The 17,255-nt window shown below is 38.0% G+C and overlaps 24 non-coding genes across 24 annotated transcripts; all 24 read left to right on the forward strand.

Moving 5' to 3' along the window:
• Positions 1 to 180: 180 nt before the first annotated feature.
• TRNAA-UGC (transfer RNA alanine (anticodon UGC)) lies at positions 181 to 251 on the forward strand. Its single transcript has one exon. It is a non-coding gene; the product is annotated as a tRNA-Ala (tRNA).
• Positions 252 to 1,125: 874 nt separating this feature from the next.
• On the forward strand, positions 1,126 to 1,197 carry TRNAA-CGC (transfer RNA alanine (anticodon CGC)). The gene has a single exon. It is a non-coding gene; the product is annotated as a tRNA-Ala (tRNA).
• A 348-nt stretch (positions 1,198 to 1,545) lies between these two features.
• Positions 1,546 to 1,617, forward strand: TRNAA-UGC (transfer RNA alanine (anticodon UGC)). The gene has a single exon. It is a non-coding gene; the product is annotated as a tRNA-Ala (tRNA).
• Positions 1,618 to 2,492: 875 nt separating this feature from the next.
• On the forward strand, positions 2,493 to 2,563 carry TRNAA-CGC (transfer RNA alanine (anticodon CGC)). The gene has a single exon. It is a non-coding gene; the product is annotated as a tRNA-Ala (tRNA).
• A 353-nt stretch (positions 2,564 to 2,916) lies between these two features.
• On the forward strand, positions 2,917 to 2,988 carry TRNAA-UGC (transfer RNA alanine (anticodon UGC)). The gene has a single exon. It is a non-coding gene; the product is annotated as a tRNA-Ala (tRNA).
• Positions 2,989 to 3,862: 874 nt separating this feature from the next.
• On the forward strand, positions 3,863 to 3,934 carry TRNAA-CGC (transfer RNA alanine (anticodon CGC)). The gene has a single exon. It is a non-coding gene; the product is annotated as a tRNA-Ala (tRNA).
• A 353-nt stretch (positions 3,935 to 4,287) lies between these two features.
• Positions 4,288 to 4,358, forward strand: TRNAT-UGU (transfer RNA threonine (anticodon UGU)). The gene has a single exon. It is a non-coding gene; the product is annotated as a tRNA-Thr (tRNA).
• Positions 4,359 to 5,232: 874 nt separating this feature from the next.
• On the forward strand, positions 5,233 to 5,304 carry TRNAA-CGC (transfer RNA alanine (anticodon CGC)). The gene has a single exon. It is a non-coding gene; the product is annotated as a tRNA-Ala (tRNA).
• A 348-nt stretch (positions 5,305 to 5,652) lies between these two features.
• On the forward strand, positions 5,653 to 5,724 carry TRNAA-UGC (transfer RNA alanine (anticodon UGC)). The gene has a single exon. It is a non-coding gene; the product is annotated as a tRNA-Ala (tRNA).
• A 353-nt stretch (positions 5,725 to 6,077) lies between these two features.
• On the forward strand, positions 6,078 to 6,149 carry TRNAA-UGC (transfer RNA alanine (anticodon UGC)). The gene has a single exon. It is a non-coding gene; the product is annotated as a tRNA-Ala (tRNA).
• An 874-nt stretch (positions 6,150 to 7,023) lies between these two features.
• On the forward strand, positions 7,024 to 7,095 carry TRNAE-CUC (transfer RNA glutamic acid (anticodon CUC)). Its single transcript has one exon. It is a non-coding gene; the product is annotated as a tRNA-Glu (tRNA).
• A 1,300-nt stretch (positions 7,096 to 8,395) lies between these two features.
• Positions 8,396 to 8,467, forward strand: TRNAA-CGC (transfer RNA alanine (anticodon CGC)). The gene has a single exon. It is a non-coding gene; the product is annotated as a tRNA-Ala (tRNA).
• Positions 8,468 to 8,820: 353 nt separating this feature from the next.
• Positions 8,821 to 8,891, forward strand: TRNAA-UGC (transfer RNA alanine (anticodon UGC)). Its single transcript has one exon. It is a non-coding gene; the product is annotated as a tRNA-Ala (tRNA).
• Positions 8,892 to 9,765: 874 nt separating this feature from the next.
• Positions 9,766 to 9,837, forward strand: TRNAA-CGC (transfer RNA alanine (anticodon CGC)). The gene has a single exon. It is a non-coding gene; the product is annotated as a tRNA-Ala (tRNA).
• A 348-nt stretch (positions 9,838 to 10,185) lies between these two features.
• TRNAA-UGC (transfer RNA alanine (anticodon UGC)) lies at positions 10,186 to 10,257 on the forward strand. The gene has a single exon. It is a non-coding gene; the product is annotated as a tRNA-Ala (tRNA).
• An 875-nt stretch (positions 10,258 to 11,132) lies between these two features.
• Positions 11,133 to 11,204, forward strand: TRNAA-CGC (transfer RNA alanine (anticodon CGC)). Its single transcript has one exon. It is a non-coding gene; the product is annotated as a tRNA-Ala (tRNA).
• A 353-nt stretch (positions 11,205 to 11,557) lies between these two features.
• Positions 11,558 to 11,629, forward strand: TRNAA-UGC (transfer RNA alanine (anticodon UGC)). Its single transcript has one exon. It is a non-coding gene; the product is annotated as a tRNA-Ala (tRNA).
• An 874-nt stretch (positions 11,630 to 12,503) lies between these two features.
• On the forward strand, positions 12,504 to 12,575 carry TRNAA-CGC (transfer RNA alanine (anticodon CGC)). Its single transcript has one exon. It is a non-coding gene; the product is annotated as a tRNA-Ala (tRNA).
• Positions 12,576 to 12,928: 353 nt separating this feature from the next.
• TRNAA-UGC (transfer RNA alanine (anticodon UGC)) lies at positions 12,929 to 13,000 on the forward strand. Its single transcript has one exon. It is a non-coding gene; the product is annotated as a tRNA-Ala (tRNA).
• Positions 13,001 to 13,875: 875 nt separating this feature from the next.
• On the forward strand, positions 13,876 to 13,947 carry TRNAA-CGC (transfer RNA alanine (anticodon CGC)). The gene has a single exon. It is a non-coding gene; the product is annotated as a tRNA-Ala (tRNA).
• A 353-nt stretch (positions 13,948 to 14,300) lies between these two features.
• TRNAA-UGC (transfer RNA alanine (anticodon UGC)) lies at positions 14,301 to 14,372 on the forward strand. The gene has a single exon. It is a non-coding gene; the product is annotated as a tRNA-Ala (tRNA).
• Positions 14,373 to 15,246: 874 nt separating this feature from the next.
• TRNAA-CGC (transfer RNA alanine (anticodon CGC)) lies at positions 15,247 to 15,318 on the forward strand. Its single transcript has one exon. It is a non-coding gene; the product is annotated as a tRNA-Ala (tRNA).
• A 1,288-nt stretch (positions 15,319 to 16,606) lies between these two features.
• On the forward strand, positions 16,607 to 16,678 carry TRNAA-CGC (transfer RNA alanine (anticodon CGC)). The gene has a single exon. It is a non-coding gene; the product is annotated as a tRNA-Ala (tRNA).
• Positions 16,679 to 17,031: 353 nt separating this feature from the next.
• On the forward strand, positions 17,032 to 17,103 carry TRNAA-UGC (transfer RNA alanine (anticodon UGC)). The gene has a single exon. It is a non-coding gene; the product is annotated as a tRNA-Ala (tRNA).
• Positions 17,104 to 17,255: the final 152 nt, after the last annotated feature.

The following is a 17,255-nucleotide window of genomic DNA, read 5'->3' on the forward strand; positions in this document are numbered from 1 at the left end:
TTTCCGCATTGAAATAAAAGTTATCATATGATACCTACAGTATCCTTGAAATCTATACAGCAAGGTATAATTGTTATCTTTGCTCCGTGCTCTGAGTTTAACCTTAGAACATTGGAAGTAGTAGAACTTGAGTACTATGCAGAACGGCAATCACTCGGTATCAAAACACACCAACTCAAAGGGGATGTAGCTCAGTGGTAGAGCGCATGCTTTGCATGTATGAGGCCCGGGTTCAATCCCTGGCATCTCCATGTTTTGCAAAATATAGATTCTTACTTATCTGTATGTAACCTCTTCAGAAGAGCCCAAGACCAACAAATGCATGAATGCACTCTACAGTAATGGGCAAGAATTAACACCAATTATGAAAAATAATTGATCATTCTATTAAATGTGATGTAGCTCAGTGGTAGATTATATTCTGTGGATACTGTGTTTCCTTATTTAACCAGCAGTTACCATATCATACCTACTGACATTCTCCAAACACTGATGTCAAGTATATGGTAATTATGAAACAGAGTTTTAATTTCACTTGGAATGAACTATAAAAGCAGTAGTTTCATAAAAGAACAAATCACACGATACAGCAAAACTAATTGATTAAGAAGGACAGACATCTTTAAACACATTGTGAACCTATGGAGGATGGATTTGGGCTTGAATGTCAAGTCATTAGTGATCAATCAATGCATGAAAAGATAAACACATATCAACTCTGTACAAAATACCTGGTGAAGCCTTAGTCAGCAATGCCTAGGAGGCAGTCATAGCCTGTATCCTATGTGCCCTTCTTCCAAGTTCTGACACTACTGATAAAACAGAATGTAAGACTGTCCTCTACTTGGCAATACTTGATCAATATCCATGCCATTCATTACATAAGGTAGGGGATTCTGATGATAACCAAGACTCCGGTGAAGAAGTCTAACAGCAATTTAAAGTGTGGAATGATCATCTACTTGTATCCTCATCAGCTGTGGAAACTTTGGGTTCCTTGAACTCTGGCAAAATGTAATGGGTTTTATTGCTTTATACTCTGAGATGACCCTTAGAACACTAGAAAATAGTAGAACTTGAGTACAATGCAAATCTGCAGTCGAATGAGTACCACACTTTTTCACAGGGGATGTAGCTCAGTGGTAGAGCGCATGCTTCGCATGTATGAGGCCCCGGGTTCAATCCCCGGCATCTCCATGTTTTGCAAAATGTAGATTCTTTCTTAACTCTATGTAACCTCTCCAGATCAACAAATGCATTAAAATACTCTAGAGAAATTGGAAAAGTTTCAATCAAACTATGAAAAATTATTGACCAGTCTATAAAATGTGATGTTGCTCAGTGGTAGATTATATTCCCCAGAATCTGTGTTTCCGCATTGAAATAAAAGTTATCATATATACAGTATCCTTGAAATCTATACAGCAAGGTATAATTGTTATCTTTGCTCCGTGCTCTGAGTTTAACCTTAGAACAGTGGAAGTAGTAGAACTTGAGTACTATGCAGAACAGCAATCGCTCGGTATCAAAACACAGCAACTCAAAGGGGTTGTAGCTCAGTGGTAGAGCGCATGCTTTGCATGTATGAGGCCCCGGGTTCAATCCTCGGCATCTCTATGTTTTGCAAAATACAGATTCTTACTTATCTGTATGTAACCTCTTCAGAAGAGCCCAAGACCAACAAATGCATGAATGCACTCTACAGTAATGGGCAAGAATTAACACCAATTATGAAAAATAATTGATCATTCTATTAAATGTGATGTAGCTCAGTGGTAGATGATATTCTGTGGATACTGTGTTTCCTTATTTAACCAGCAGTTGCCATATCATACCTACTGACATTCTCCAAACACTGATGTCAAGTATATGGTAATTATGAAACAGAGTTTTAATTTCAGTGGGAAATGAACTATAAAAGCAGTAGTTTCATAAAAGAACAAATCACACGATACAGCAAAACTAATTGATTAAGAAGGACAGACATCTTTAAACACATTGTGAACCTATGGAGGATGGATTTGGGCTTGAATGTCAAGTAATTAGTGATCAATCAAAGCATGAAAAGATAAACATATATCAACTCTGTACAAAATACCTGGTGAAGCCTTAGTCAGCAATGCCCAGGAGGCAGTCATAGCCTGTATCCTATGTGCCCTTCTTCCAAGTTCTGACACTACTGATAAAACAGAATGTAAGACTGTCCTCTACTTGGCAATACTTGATCAATATCCATGCCATTCATTACATAAGGTAGGGGATTCTGATGATAACCCAGACTCCGGTGAAGAAGTCTAACAGCAATTTAAAGTGTGGAATGATCATCTACTTGTATCCTCATCAGCTGTGGAAACTATGGTGTCCTTGAACTCTGGCAAAATGTAATTGGTTTTATTGCTTTATACTCTGAGATGACCCTTAGAACACTAGAAAATAGTAGAACTTGAGTACAATGCAAATCTGCAATCGAATGAGTACCACACTTTTTCACAGGGGATGTAGCTCAGTGGTAGAGCGCATGCTTCGCATGTATGAGGCCCGGGTTCAATCCCCGGCATCTCCATGTTTTGCAAAATGTAGATTCTTTCTCAACTCTATGTAACCTCTCCAGATCAACAAATGCATTAAAATACTCTAGAGAAATTGGAAAAGTTTCAATCAAACTATGAAAAATTATTGACCAGTCTATAAAATGTGATGTTGCTCAGTGGTAGATTATATTCCCCAGAATCTGTGTTTCCGCATTGAAATAACAGTTATCATATGATACCTACAGTATCCTTGAAATCTATACAGCAAGGTATAATTGTTATCTTTGCTCCGTGCTCTGAGTTTAACCTTAGAACAGTGGAAGTAGTAGAACTTGAGTACTATGCAGAACAGCAATCGCTCGGTATCAAAACACACCTACTCAAAGGGGATGTAGCTCAGTGGTAGAGCGCATGCTTTGCATGTATGAGGCCCCGGGTTCAATCCCCGGCATCTCCATGTTTTGCAAAATACAGATTCTTACTTATCTGTATGTAACCTCTTCAGAAGAGCCCAAGACCAACAAATGCATGAATGCACTCTACAGTAATGGGCAAGAATTAACACCAATTATGAAAAATAATTGATCATTCTATTAAATGTGATGTAGCTCAGTGGTAGATTATATTCTGTGGATACTGTGTTTCCTTATTTAACCAGCAGTTACGATATCATACCTACTGACATTCTCCAAACACTGATGTCAAGTATATGGTAATTATGAAACAGAGTTTTAATTTCACTGGGAATTAACTATAAAAGCAGTAGTTTCATAAAAGAACAAATCACACGATACAGCAAAACTAATTGATTAAGAAGGACAGACATCTTTAAACACATTGTGAACCTATGGAGGATGGATTTGGGCTTGAATGTCAAGTCATTAGTGATCAATCAATGCATGAAAAGATAAACACATATCAACTCTGAACAAAATACCTGGTGAAGCCTTAGTCAGCAATGCCCAGGAGGCAGTCATAGCCTGTATCCTATGTGCCCTTCTTCCAAGTTCTGACACTGCTGATAAAACAGAATGTAAGACTGTCCTCTACTTGGCAATACTTGATCAATATCAATGCCATTCATTACATAAGGTAGGGGATTCTGATGATAACCCAGACTCTGGTGAAGAAGTCTAACAGCAATTTAAAGTGTGGAATGATCATCTACTTGTATCCTCATCAGCTGTGGAAACTATGGTGTCCTTGAACTCTGGCAAAGTGTAATGGTTTTTATTGCTTTATACTGTGAGATGACCCTTAGAACACTAGAAAATAGTAGAACTTAAGTACAATGCAAAGCTGCAATCGAATGAGTACCACACTTTTTCACAGGGGATGTAGCTCAGTGGTAGAGCGCATGCTTCGCATGTACGAGGCCCTGGGTTCACTCCCCGGCATCTCCATGTTTTGCAAAATGTAGATTCTTTCTTAACTCTATGTAACCTCTCCAGATCAACAAATGCATTAAAATACTCTAGAGAAATTGGAAAAGTTTCAATCAAACTATGAAAATTTATTGACCAGTCTATAAAATGTGATGTTGCTCAGTGGTAGATTATATTCCCCAGAATCTGTGTTTCCGCATTGAAATAAAAGTTATCATATGATACCTACAGTATCCTTGAAATCTATACAGCAAGGTATAATTGTTATCTTTGCTCCGTGCTCTGAGTTTAACCTTAGAACATTGGAAGTAGTAGAGCTTGAGTACTATGCAGAACGGCAATCACTCGGTATCAAAACACACCAACTCAAAGGGGATGTAGCTCAGTGGTAGAGCGCATGCTTTGTATGTATGAGGCCCGGGTTCAATCCCTGGCATCTCCATGTTTTGCAAAATATAGATTCTTACTTATCTGTATGTAACCTCTTCAGAAGAGCCCAAGACCAACAAATGCATGAATGCACTCTACAGTAATGGGCAAGAATTAACACCAATTATGAAAAATAATTGATCATTCTATTAAATGTGATGTAGCTCAGTGGTAGATTATATTCTGTGGATACTGTGTTTCCTTATTTAACCAGCAGTTACCATATCATACCTACTGACATTCTCCAAACACTGATGTCAAGTATATGGTAATTATGAAACAGAGTTTTAATTTCACTGGGAATGAACTATAAAAGCAGTAGTTTCATAAAAGAACAAATCACACGATACAGCAAAACTAATTGATTAAGAAGGACAGACATCTTTAAACACATTGTGAACCTATGGAGGATGGATTTGGGCTTGAATGTCAAGTCATTAGTGATCAATCAATGCATGAAAAGATAAACACATATCAACTCTGTACAAAATACCTGGTGAAGCCTTAGTCAGCAATGCCTAGGAGGCAGTCATAGCCTGTATCCTATGTGCCCTTCTTCCAAGTTCTGACACTACTGATAAAACAGAATGTAAGACTGTCCTCTACTTGGCAATACTTGATCAATATCCATGCCATTCATTACATAAGGTAGGGGATTCTGATGATAACCCAGACTCCGGTGAAGAAGTCTAACAGCAATTTAAAGTGTGGAATGATCATCTACTTGTATCCTCATCAGCTGTGGAAACTTTGGGTTCCTTGAACTCTGGCAAAATGTAATGGGTTTTATTGCTTTATACTCTGAGATGACCCTTAGAACACTAGAAAATAGTAGAACTTGAGTACAATGCAAATCTGCAGTCGAATGAGTACCACACTTTTTCACAGGAGATGTAGCTCAGTGGTAGAGCGCATGCTTCGCATGTATGAGGCCCTGGGTTCAATCCCCGGCATCTCCATGTTTTGCAAAATGTAGATTCTTTCTTAACTCTATGTAACCTCTCCAGATCAACAAATGCATTAAAATACTCTAGAGAAATTGGAAAAGTTTCAATCAAACTATGAAAAATTATTGACCAGTCTATAAAATGTGATGTTGCTCAGTGGTAGATTATATTCCCCAGAATCTGTGTTTCCGCATTGAAATAAAAGTTATCATATATACAGTATCCTTGAAATCTATACAGCAAGGTATAATTGTTATCTTTGCTCCGTGCTCTGAGTTTAACCTTAGAACAGTGGAAGTAGTAGAACTTGAGTACTATGCAGAACAGCAATCGCTCGGTATCAAAACACACCAACTCAAAAGGGATGTAGCTCAGTGGTAGAGCACATGCTTTGCATGTATGAGGCCCCGGGTTCAATCCCCGGCATCTCCATGTTTTGCAAAATGTAGATTCTTTCTCAACTCTATGTAACCTCTCCAGATCAACAAATGCATTAAAATACTCTAGAGAAATTGGAAAAGTTTCAATCAAACTATGAAAAATTATTGACCAGTCTATAAAATGTGATGTTGCTCAGTGGTAGATTATATTCCCCAGAATCTGTGTTTCCGCATTGAAATAACAGTTATCATATGATACCTACAGTATCCTTGAAATCTATACAGCAAGGTATAATTGTTATCTTTGCTCCGTGCTCTGAGTTTAACCTTAGAACAGTGGAAGTAGTAGAACTTGAGTACTATGCAGAACAGCAATCGCTCGGTATCAAAACACACCTACTCAAAGGGGATGTAGCTCAGTGGTAGAGCGCATGCTTTGCATGTATGAGGCCCCGGGTTCAATCTCCGGCATCTCCATGTTTTGCAAAATACAGATTCTTACTTATCTGTATGTAACCTCTTCAGAAGAGCCCAAGACCAACAAATGCATGAATGCACTCTACAGTAATGGGCAAGAATTAACACCAATTATGAAAAATAATTGATCATTCTATTAAATGTGATGTAGCTCAGTGGTAGATTATATTCTGTGGATACTGTGTTTCCTTATTTAACCAGCAGTTACGATATCATACCTACTGACATTCTCCAAACACTGATGTCAAGTATATGGTAATTATGAAACAGAGTTTTAATTTCACTGGGAATTAACTATAAAAGCAGTAGTTTCATAAAAGAACAAATCACACGATACAGCAAAACTAATTGATTAAGAAGGACAGACATCTTTAAACACATTGTGAACCTATGGAGGTTGGATTTGGGCTTGAATGTCAAGTCATTAGTGATCAATCAATGCATGAAAAGATAAACACATATCAACTCTGAACAAAATACCTGGTGAAGCCTTAGTCAGCAATGCCCAGGAGGCAGTCATAGCCTGTATCCTATGTGCCCTTCTTCCAAGTTCTGACACTGCTGATAAAACAGAATGTAAGACTGTCCTCTACTTGGCAATACTTGATCAATATCCATGCCATTCATTACATAAGGTAGGGGATTCTGATGATAACCCAGACTCCGGTGAAGAAGTCTAACAGCAATTTAAAGTGTGGAATGATCATCTACTTGTATCCTCATCAGCTGTGGAAACTTTGGGTTCCTTGAACTCTGGCAAAATGTAATGGGTTTTATTGCTTTATACTCTGAGATGACCCTTAGAACACTAGAAAATAGTAGAACTTGAGTACAATGCAAATCTGCAATCGAATGAGTACCACACTTTTTCACAGGGGATGTAGCTCAGTGGTAGAGCGCATGCTTCTCATGTATGAGGCCCCGGGTTCAATCCCCGGCATCTCCATGTTTTGCAAAATGTAGATTCTTTCTTAACTCTATGTAACCTCTCCAGATCAACAAATGCATTAAAATACTCTAGAGAAATTGGAAAAGTTTCAATCAAACTATGAAAAATTATTGACCAGTCTATAAAATGTGATGTTGCTCAGTGGTAGATTATATTCCCCAGAATCTGTGTTTCCGCATTGAAATAAAAGTTATCATATGATACCTACAGTATCCTTGAAATCTATACAGCAAGGTATAATTGTTATCTTTGCTCCGTGCTCTGAGTTTAACCTTAGAACAGTGGAAGTAGTAGAACTTGAGTACTATGCAGAACAGCAATCGCTCGGTATCAAAACACACCAACTCAAAAGGGATGTAGCTCAGTGGTAGAGCACATGCTTTGCATGTATGAGGCCCCCGGTTCAATCCCCAGCATCTCCATGTTTTGCAAAATACAGATTCTTACTTATCTGTATGTAACCTCTTCAGAAGAGCCCAAGACCAACAAATGCATGAATGCACTCTACAGTAATGGGCAAGAATTAAAACCAATTATGAAAAATAATTGATCATTCTATTAAATGTGATGTAGCTCAGTGGTAGATGATATTCTGTGGATACTGTGTTTCCTTATTTAACCAGCAGTTGCCATATCATACCTACTGACATTCTCCAAACACTGATGTCAAGTATATGGTAATTATGAAACAGAGTTTTAATTTCAGTGGGAAATGAACTATAAAAGCAGTAGTTTCATAAAAGAACAAATCACACGATACAGCAAAACTAATTGATTAAGAAGGACAGACATCTTTAAACACATTGTGAACCTATGGAGGATGGATTTGGGCTTGAATGTCAAGTAATTAGTGATCAATCAATGCATGAAAAGATAAACATATATCAACTCTGTACAAAATACCTGGTGAAGCCTTAGTCAGCAATGCCCAGGAGGCAGTCATAGCCTGTATCCTATGTGCCCTTCTTCCAAGTTCTGACACTGCTGATAAAACAGAATGTAAGACTGTCCTCTACTTGGCAATACTTGATCAATATCAATGCCATTCATTAAATAAGGTAGGGGATTCTGATGATAACCCAGACTCTGGTGAAGAAGTCTAACAGCAATTTAAAGTGTGGAATGATCATCTACTTGTATCCTCATCAGCTGTGGAAACTATGGTGTCCTTGAACTCTGGCAAAGTGTAATGGTTTTTATTGCTTTATACTGTGAGATGACCCTTAGAACACTAGAAAATAGTAGAACTTAAGTACAATGCAAAGCTGCAATCGAATGAGTACCACACTTTTTCACAGGGGATGTAGCTCAGTGGTAGAGCGCATGCTTCGCATGTACGAGGCCCTGGGTTCACTCCCCGGCATCTCCATGTTTTGCAAAATGTAGATTCTTTCTTAACTCTATGTAACCTCTCCAGATCAACAAATGCATTAAAATACTCTAGAGAAATTGGAAAAGTTTCAATCAAACTATGAAAATTTATTGACCAGTCTATAAAATGTGATGTTGCTCAGTGGTAGATTATATTCCCCAGAATCTGTGTTTCCGCATTGAAATAAAAGTTATCATATGATACCTACAGTATCCTTGAAATCTATACAGCAAGGTATAATTGTTATCTTTGCTCCGTGCTCTGAGTTTAACCTTAGAACATTGGAAGTAGTAGAACTTGAGTACTATGCAGAACGGCAATCACTCGGTATCAAAACACACCAACTCAAAGGGGATGTAGCTCAGTGGTAGAGCGCATGCTTTGCATGTATGAGGCCCGGGTTCAATCCCTGGCATCTCCATGTTTTGCAAAATATAGATTCTTACTTATCTGTATGTAACCTCTTCAGAAGAGCCCAAGACCAACAAATGCATGAATGCACTCTACAGTAATGGGCAAGAATTAACACCAATTATGAAAAATAATTGATCATTCTATTAAATGTGATGTAGCTCAGTGGTAGATTATATTCTGTGGATACTGTGTTTCCTTATTTAACCAGCAGTTACCATATCATACCTACTGACATTCTCCAAACACTGATGTCAAGTATATGGTAATTATGAAACAGAGTTTTAATTTCACTGGGAATGAACTATAAAAGCAGTAGTTTCATAAAAGAACAAATCACACGATACAGCAAAACTAATTGATTAAGAAGGACAGACATCTTTAAACACATTGTGAACCTATGGAGGATGGATTTGGGCTTGAATGTCAAGTCATTAGTGATCAATCAATGCATGAAAAGATAAACACATATCAACTCTGTACAAAATACCTGGTGAAGCCTTAGTCAGCAATGCCTAGGAGGCAGTCATAGCCTGTATCCTATGTGCCCTTCTTCCAAGTTCTGACACTACTGATAAAACAGAATGTAAGACTGTCCTCTACTTGGCAATACTTGATCAATATCCATGCCATTCATTACATAAGGTAGGGGATTCTGATGATAACCCAGACTCCGGTGAAGAAGTCTAACAGCAATTTAAAGTGTGGAATGATCATCTACTTGTATCCTCATCAGCTGTGGAAACTTTGGGTTCCTTGAACTCTGGCAAAATGTAATGGGTTTTATTGCTTTATACTCTGAGATGACCCTTAGAACACTAGAAAATAGTAGAACTTGAGTACAATGCAAATCTGCAGTCGAATGAGTACCACACTTTTTCACAGGGGATGTAGCTCAGTGGTAGAGCGCATGCTTCGCATGTATGAGGCCCCGGGTTCAATCCCCGGCATCTCCATGTTTTGCAAAATGTAGATTCTTTCTTAACTCTATGTAACCTCTCCAGATCAACAAATGCATTAAAATACTCTAGAGAAATTGGAAAAGTTTCAATCAAACTATGAAAAATTATTGACCAGTCTATAAAATGTGATGTTGCTCAGTGGTAGATTATATTCCCCAGAATCTGTGTTTCCGCATTGAAATAAAAGTTATCATATATACAGTATCCTTGAAATCTATACAGCAAGGTATAATTGTTATCTTTGCTCCGTGCTCTGAGTTTAACCTTAGAACAGTGGAAGTAGTAGAACTTGAGTACTATGCAGAACAGCAATCGCTCGGTATCAAAACACAGCAACTCAAAGGGGTTGTAGCTCAGTGGTAGAGCGCATGCTTTGCATGTATGAGGCCCCGGGTTCAATCCCCGGCATCTCTATGTTTTGCAAAATACAGATTCTTACTTATCTGTATGTAACCTCTTCAGAAGAGCCCAAGACCAACAAATGCATGAATGCACTCTACAGTAATGGGCAAGAATTAACACCAATTATGAAAAATAATTGATCATTCTATTAAATGTGATGTAGCTCAGTGGTAGATGATATTCTGTGGATACTGTGTTTCCTTATTTAACCAGCAGTTGCCATATCATACCTACTGACATTCTCCAAACACTGATGTCAAGTATATGGTAATTATGAAACAGAGTTTTAATTTCAGTGGGAAATGAACTATAAAAGCAGTAGTTTCATAAAAGAACAAATCACACGATACAGCAAAACTAATTGATTAAGAAGGACAGACATCTTTAAACACATTGTGAACCTATGGAGGATGGATTTGGGCTTGAATGTCAAGTAATTAGTGATCAATCAAAGCATGAAAAGATAAATATATATCAACTCTGTACAAAATACCTGGTGAAGCCTTAGTCAGCAATGCCCAGGAGGCAGTCATAGCCTGTATCCTATGTGCCCTTCTTCCAAGTTCTGACACTGCTGATAAAACAGAATGTAAGACTGTCCTCTACTTGGCAATACTTGATCAATATCCATGCCATTCATTACATAAGGTAGGGGATTCTGATGATAACCCAGACTCCGGTGAAGAAGTCTAACAGCAATTTAAAGTGTGGAATGATCATCTACTTGCATCCTCATCAGCTGTGGAAACTATGGTGTCCTCGAACTCTGGCAAAGTGTAATGGTTTTTATTGCTTTATACTCTGAGATGACCCTTAGAACACTAGAAAATAGTTGAACTTGAGTACAATGCAAAACTGCAATCGAATGAGTACCACATTTTTTCACAGGGGATGTAGCTCAGTGGTAGAGCGCATGCTTCGCATGTATGAGGCCCCGGGTTCAATCCCCGGCATCTCCATGTCTTGCAAAATGTAGATTCTTTCTTAACTCTATGTAACCTCTCCAGATCAACAAATGCATTAAAATACTCTAGAGAAATTGGAATAGTTTCAATCAAACTATGAAAAATTATTGACCAGTCTATAAAATGTGATGTTGCTCAGTGGTAGATTATATTCCCCAGAATCTGTGTTTCCGCATTGAAATAAAAGTTATCATATGATACCTACAGTATCCTTGAAATCTATACAGCAAGGTATAATTGTTATCTTTGCTCCGTGCTCTGAGTTTAACCTTAGAACAGTGGAAGTAGTAGAACTTGAGTACTATGCAGAACAGCAATCGCTCGGTATCAAAACACACCAACTCAAAGGGGATGTAGCTCAGTGGTAGAGCGCATGCTTTGCATGTATGAGGCCCCAGGTTCAATCCCCGGCATCTCCATGTTTTGCAAAATACAGATTCTTACTTATCTGTATGTAACCTCTTCAGAAGAGCCCAAGACCAACAAATGCATGAATGCACTCTACAGTAATGGGCAAGAATTAACACCAATTATGAAAAATAATTGATCATTCTATTAAATGTGATGTAGCTCAGTGGTAGATGATATTCTGTGGATACTGTGTTTCCTTATTTAACCAGCAGTTACCATATCATACCTACTGACATTCTCCAAACACTGATGTCAAGTATATGGTAATTATGAAACAGAGTTTTAATTTCACTGGGAATGAACTATAAAAGCAGTAGTTTCATAAAAGAACAAATCACACGATACAGCAAAACTAATTGATTAAGAAGGACAGACATCTTTAAACACATTGTGAACCTACGGAGGATGGATTTGGGCTTGAATGTCAAGTCATTAGTGATCAATCAATGCATGAAAAGATAAACACATATCAACTCTGTACAAAATACCTGGTGAAGCCTTAGTCAGCAATGCCCAGGAGGCAGTCATAGCCTGTATCCTATGTGCCCTTCTTCCAAGTTCTGACACTACTGATAAAACAGAATGTAAGACTGTCCTCTACTTGGCAATACTTGATCAATATCCATGCCATTCATTACATAAGGTAGGGGATTCTGATGATAACCCAGACTCTGGTGAAGAAGTCTAACAGCAATTTAAAGTGTGGAATGATCATCTACTTGTATCCTCATCAGCTGTGGAAACTTTGGGTTCCTTGAACTCTGGCAAAATGTAATGGGTTTTATTGCTTTATACTCTGAGATGTCCCTTAGAACACTAGAAAATAGTAGAACTTGAGTACAATGCAAATCTGCAATCGAATGAGTACCACACTTTTTCACAGGGGATGTAGCTCAGTGGTAGAGCGCATGTTTCGCATGTATGAGGCCCCGGGTTCAATCCCCGGCATCTCCATGTTTTGCAAAATGTAGATTCTTTCTTAACTCTATGTAACCTCTCCAGATCAACAAATGCATTAAAATACTCTAGAGAAATTGGAAAAGTTTCAATCAAACTATGAAAAATTATTGACCAGTCTATAAAATGTGATGTTGCTCAGTGGTAGATTATATTCCCCAGAATCTGTGTTTCCGCATTGAAATAAAAGTTATCATATGATACCTACAGTATCCTTGAAATCTATACAGCAAGGTATAATTGTTATCTTTGCTCCGTGCTCTGAGTTTAACCTTAGAACAGTGGAAGTAGTAGAACTTGAGTACTATGCAGAACAGCAATCGCTCGGTACCAAAACACACTAACTCAAAGGGGATGTAGCTCAGTGGTAGAGCGCATGCTTTGCATGTATGAGGCCCCCGGTTCAATCCCCGGCATCTCCATGTTTTGCAAAATACAGATTCTTACTTATCTGTATGTAACCTCTTCAGAAGAGCCCAAGACCAACAAATGCATGAATGCACTCTACAGTAATGGGCAAGAATTAACACCAATTATGAAAAATAATTGATCATTCTATTAAATGTGATGTAGCTCAGTGGTAGATGATATTCTGTGGATACTGTGTTTCCTTATTTAACCAGCAGTTGCCATATCATACCTACTGACATTCTCCAAACACTGATGTCAAGTATATGGTAATTATGAAACAGAGTTTTAATTTCAGTGGGAAATGAACTATAAAAGCAGTAGTTTCATAAAAGAACAAATCACACGATACAGCAAAACTAATTGATTAAGAAGGACAGACATCTTTAAACACATTGTGAACCTATGGAGGATGGATTTGGGCTTGAATGTCAAGTAATTAGTGATCAATCAATGCATGAAAAGATAAACATATATCAACTCTGTACAAAATACCTGGTGAAGCCTTAGTCAGCAATGCCCAGGAGGCAGTCATAGCCTGTATCCTATGTGCCCTTCTTCCAAGTTCTGACACTGCTGATAAAACAGAATGTAAGACTGTCCTCTACTTGGCAATACTTGATCAATATCCATGCCATTCATTACATAAGGTAGGGGATTCTGATGATAACCCAGACTCTGGTGAAGAAGTCTAACAGCAATTTAAAGTGTGGAATGATCATCTACTTGTATCCTCATCAGCTGTGGAAACTATGGTGTCCTTGAACTCTGGCAAAGTGTAATGGTTTTTATTGCTTTATATTGTGAGATGACCCTTAGAACACTAGAAAATAGTAGAACTTGAGTACAATGCAAAGCTGCAATCGAATGAGTACCACACTTTTTCACAGGGGATGTAGCTCAGTGGTAGAGCGCATGCTTCGCATGTACGAGGCCCTGGGTTCACTCCCCGGCATCTCCATGTTTTGCAAAATGTAGATTCTTTCTTAACTCTATGTAACCTCTCCAGATCAACAAATGCATTAAAATACTCTAGAGAAATTGGAAAAGTTTCAATCAAACTATGAAACTTTATTGACCAGTCTATAAAATGTGATGTTGCTCAGTGGTAGATTATATTCCCCAGAATCTGTGTTTCCGCATTGAAATAAAAGTTATCCTATGATACCTACAGTATCCTTGAAATCTATACAGCAAGGTATAATTGTTATCTTTGCTCCATGCTCTGAGTTTAACCTTAGAACATTGGAAGTAGTAGAACTTGAGTACTATGCAGAACGGCAATCGCTCGGTATCAAAACACACCAACTCAAAGGGGATGTAGCTCAGTGGTAGAGCGCATGCTTTGCATGTATAAGGCCCCGGGTTCAATCCCTGGCATCTCCATGTTTTGCAAAATATAGATTCTTACTTATCTGTATGTAACCTCTTCAGAAGAGCCCAAGACCAACAAATGCATGAATGCACTCTACAGTAATGGGCAAGAATTAACACCAATTATGAAAAATAATTGATCATTCTATTAAATGTGATGTAGCTCAGTGGTAGATTATATTCTGTGGATACTGTGTTTCCTTATTTAACCAGCAGTTACCATATCATACCTACTGACATTCTCCAAACACTGATGTCAAGTATATGGTAATTATGAAACAGAGTTTTAATTTCACTGGGAATGAACTATAAAAGCAGTAGTTTCATAAAAGAACAAATTACACGATACAGCAAAACTAATTGATTAAGAAGGACAGACATCTTTAAACACATTGTGAACCTATGGAGGATGGATTTGGGCTTGAATGTCAAGTCATTAGTGATCAATCAATGCATGAAAAGATAAACACATATCAACTCTGTACAAAATACCTGGTGAAGCCTTAGTCAGCAATGCCCAGGAGGCAGTCATAGCCTGTATCCTATGTGCCCTTCTTCCAAGTTCTGACACTACTGATAAAACAGAATGTAAGACTGTCCTCTACTTGGCAATACTTGATCAATATCCATGCCATTCATTACATAAGGTAGGGGATTCTGATGATAACCCAGACTCCGGTGAAGAAGTCTAACAGCAATTTAAAGTGTGGAATGATCATCTACTTGTATCCTCATCAGCTGTGGAAACTTTGGGTTCCTTGAACTCTGGCAAAATGTAATGGGTTTTATTGCTTTATACTCTGAGATGACCCTTAGAACACTAGAAAATAGTAGAACTTGAGTACAATGCAAATCTGCAATCGAATGAGTACCACACTTTTTCACAGGGGATGTAGCTCAGTGGTAGAGCGCATGCTTCGCATGTATGAGGCCCCGGGTTCAATCCCCGGTATCTCCATGTTTTGCAAAATGTAGATTCTTTCTTAACTCTATGTAACCTCTCCAGATCAACAAATGCATTAAAATACTCTAGAGAAATTGGAAAAGTTTCAATCAAACTATGAAAAATTATTGACCAGTCTATAAAATGTGATGTTGCTCAGTGGTAGATTATATTCCCCAGAATCTGTGTTTCCGCATTGAAATAAAAGTTATTATATGATACCTACAGTATCCTTGAAATCTATACAGCAAGGTATAATTGTTATCTTTGCTCCGTGCTCTGAGTTTAACCTTAGAACAGTGGAAGTAGTAGAACTTGAGTACTATGCAGAACAGCAATCACTCGGTACCAAAACACACTAACTCAAAGGGGATGTAGCTCAGTGGTAGAGCGCATGCTTTGCATGTATGAGATCCCCGGCATCTCCATGTTTTGCAAAATACAGATTCTTACTTATCTGTATGTAACCTCTTCAGAAGAGCCCAAGACCAACAAATGCATGAATGCACTCTACAGTAATGGGCAAGAATTAACACCAATTATGAAAAATAATTGATCATTCTATTAAATGTGATGTAGCTCAGTGGTAGATGATATTCTGTGGATACTGTGTTTCCTTATTTAACCAGCAGTTGCCATATCATACCTACTGACATTCTCCAAACACTGATGTCAAGTATATGGTAATTATGAAACAGAGTTTTAATTTCAGTGGGAAATGAACTATAAAAGCAGTAGTTTCATAAAAGAACAAATCACACGATACAGCAAAACTAATTGATTAAGAAGGACAGACATCTTTAAACACATTGTGAACCTATGGAGGATGGATTTGGGCTTGAATGTCAAGTAATTAGTGATCAATCAATGCATGAAAAGATAAACATATATCAACTCTGTACAAAATACCTGGTGAAGCCTTAGTCAGCAATGCCCAGGAGGCAGTCATAGCCTGTATCCTATGTGCCCTTCTTCCAAGTTCTGACACTGCTGATAAAACAGAATGTAAGACTGTCCTCTACTTGGCAATACTTGATCAATATCCATGCCATTCATTACATAAGGTAGGGGATTCTGATGATAACCCAGACTCTGGTGAAGAGGTCTAACAGCAATTTAAAGTGTGGAATGATCATCTACTTGTATCCTCATCAGCTGTGGAAACTATGGTGTCCTTGAACTCTGGCAAAGTGTAATGGTTTTTATTGCTTTATATTGTGAGATGACCCTTAGAACACTAGAAAATAGTACAACTTGAGTACAATGCAAAGCTGCAATCGAATGAGTACCACACTTTTTCACAGGGGATGTAGCTCAGTGGTAGAGCGCATGCTTCGCATGTACGAGGCCCTGGGTTCACTCCCCGGCATCTCCATGTTTTGCAAAATGTAGATTCTTTCTTAACTCTATGTAACCTCTCCAGATCAACAAATGCATTAAAATACTCTAGAGAAATTGGAAAAGTTTCAATCAAACTATGAAAATTTATTGACCAGTCTATAAAATGTGATGTTGCTCAGTGGTAGATTATATTCCCCAGAATCTGTGTTTCCGCATTGAAATAAAAGTTATCATATGATACCTACAGTATCCTTGAAATCTATACAGCAAGGTATAATTGTTATCTTTGCTCCGTGCTCTGAGTTTAACCTTAGAACATTGGAAGTAGTAGAACTTGAGTACTATGCAGAACGGCAATCGCTCGGTATCAAAACACACCAACTCAAAGGGGATGTAGCTCAGTGGTAGAGCGCATGCTTTGCATGTATGAGGCCCCGGGTTCAATCCCTGGCATCTCCATGTTTTGCAAAATATAGATTCTTACTTATCTGTATGTAACCTCTTCAGAAGAGCCCAAGACCAACAAATGCATGAATGCACTCTACAGTAATGGGCAAGAATTAACACCAATTATGAAAAATAATTGATCATTCTATTAAATGTGATGTAGC

Source organism: Pseudophryne corroboree, chromosome 4 (genome assembly GCF_028390025.1).
Source record: "Pseudophryne corroboree isolate aPseCor3 chromosome 4, aPseCor3.hap2, whole genome shotgun sequence".
Taxonomy (NCBI): Eukaryota; Metazoa; Chordata; class Amphibia; order Anura; family Myobatrachidae; genus Pseudophryne; species Pseudophryne corroboree.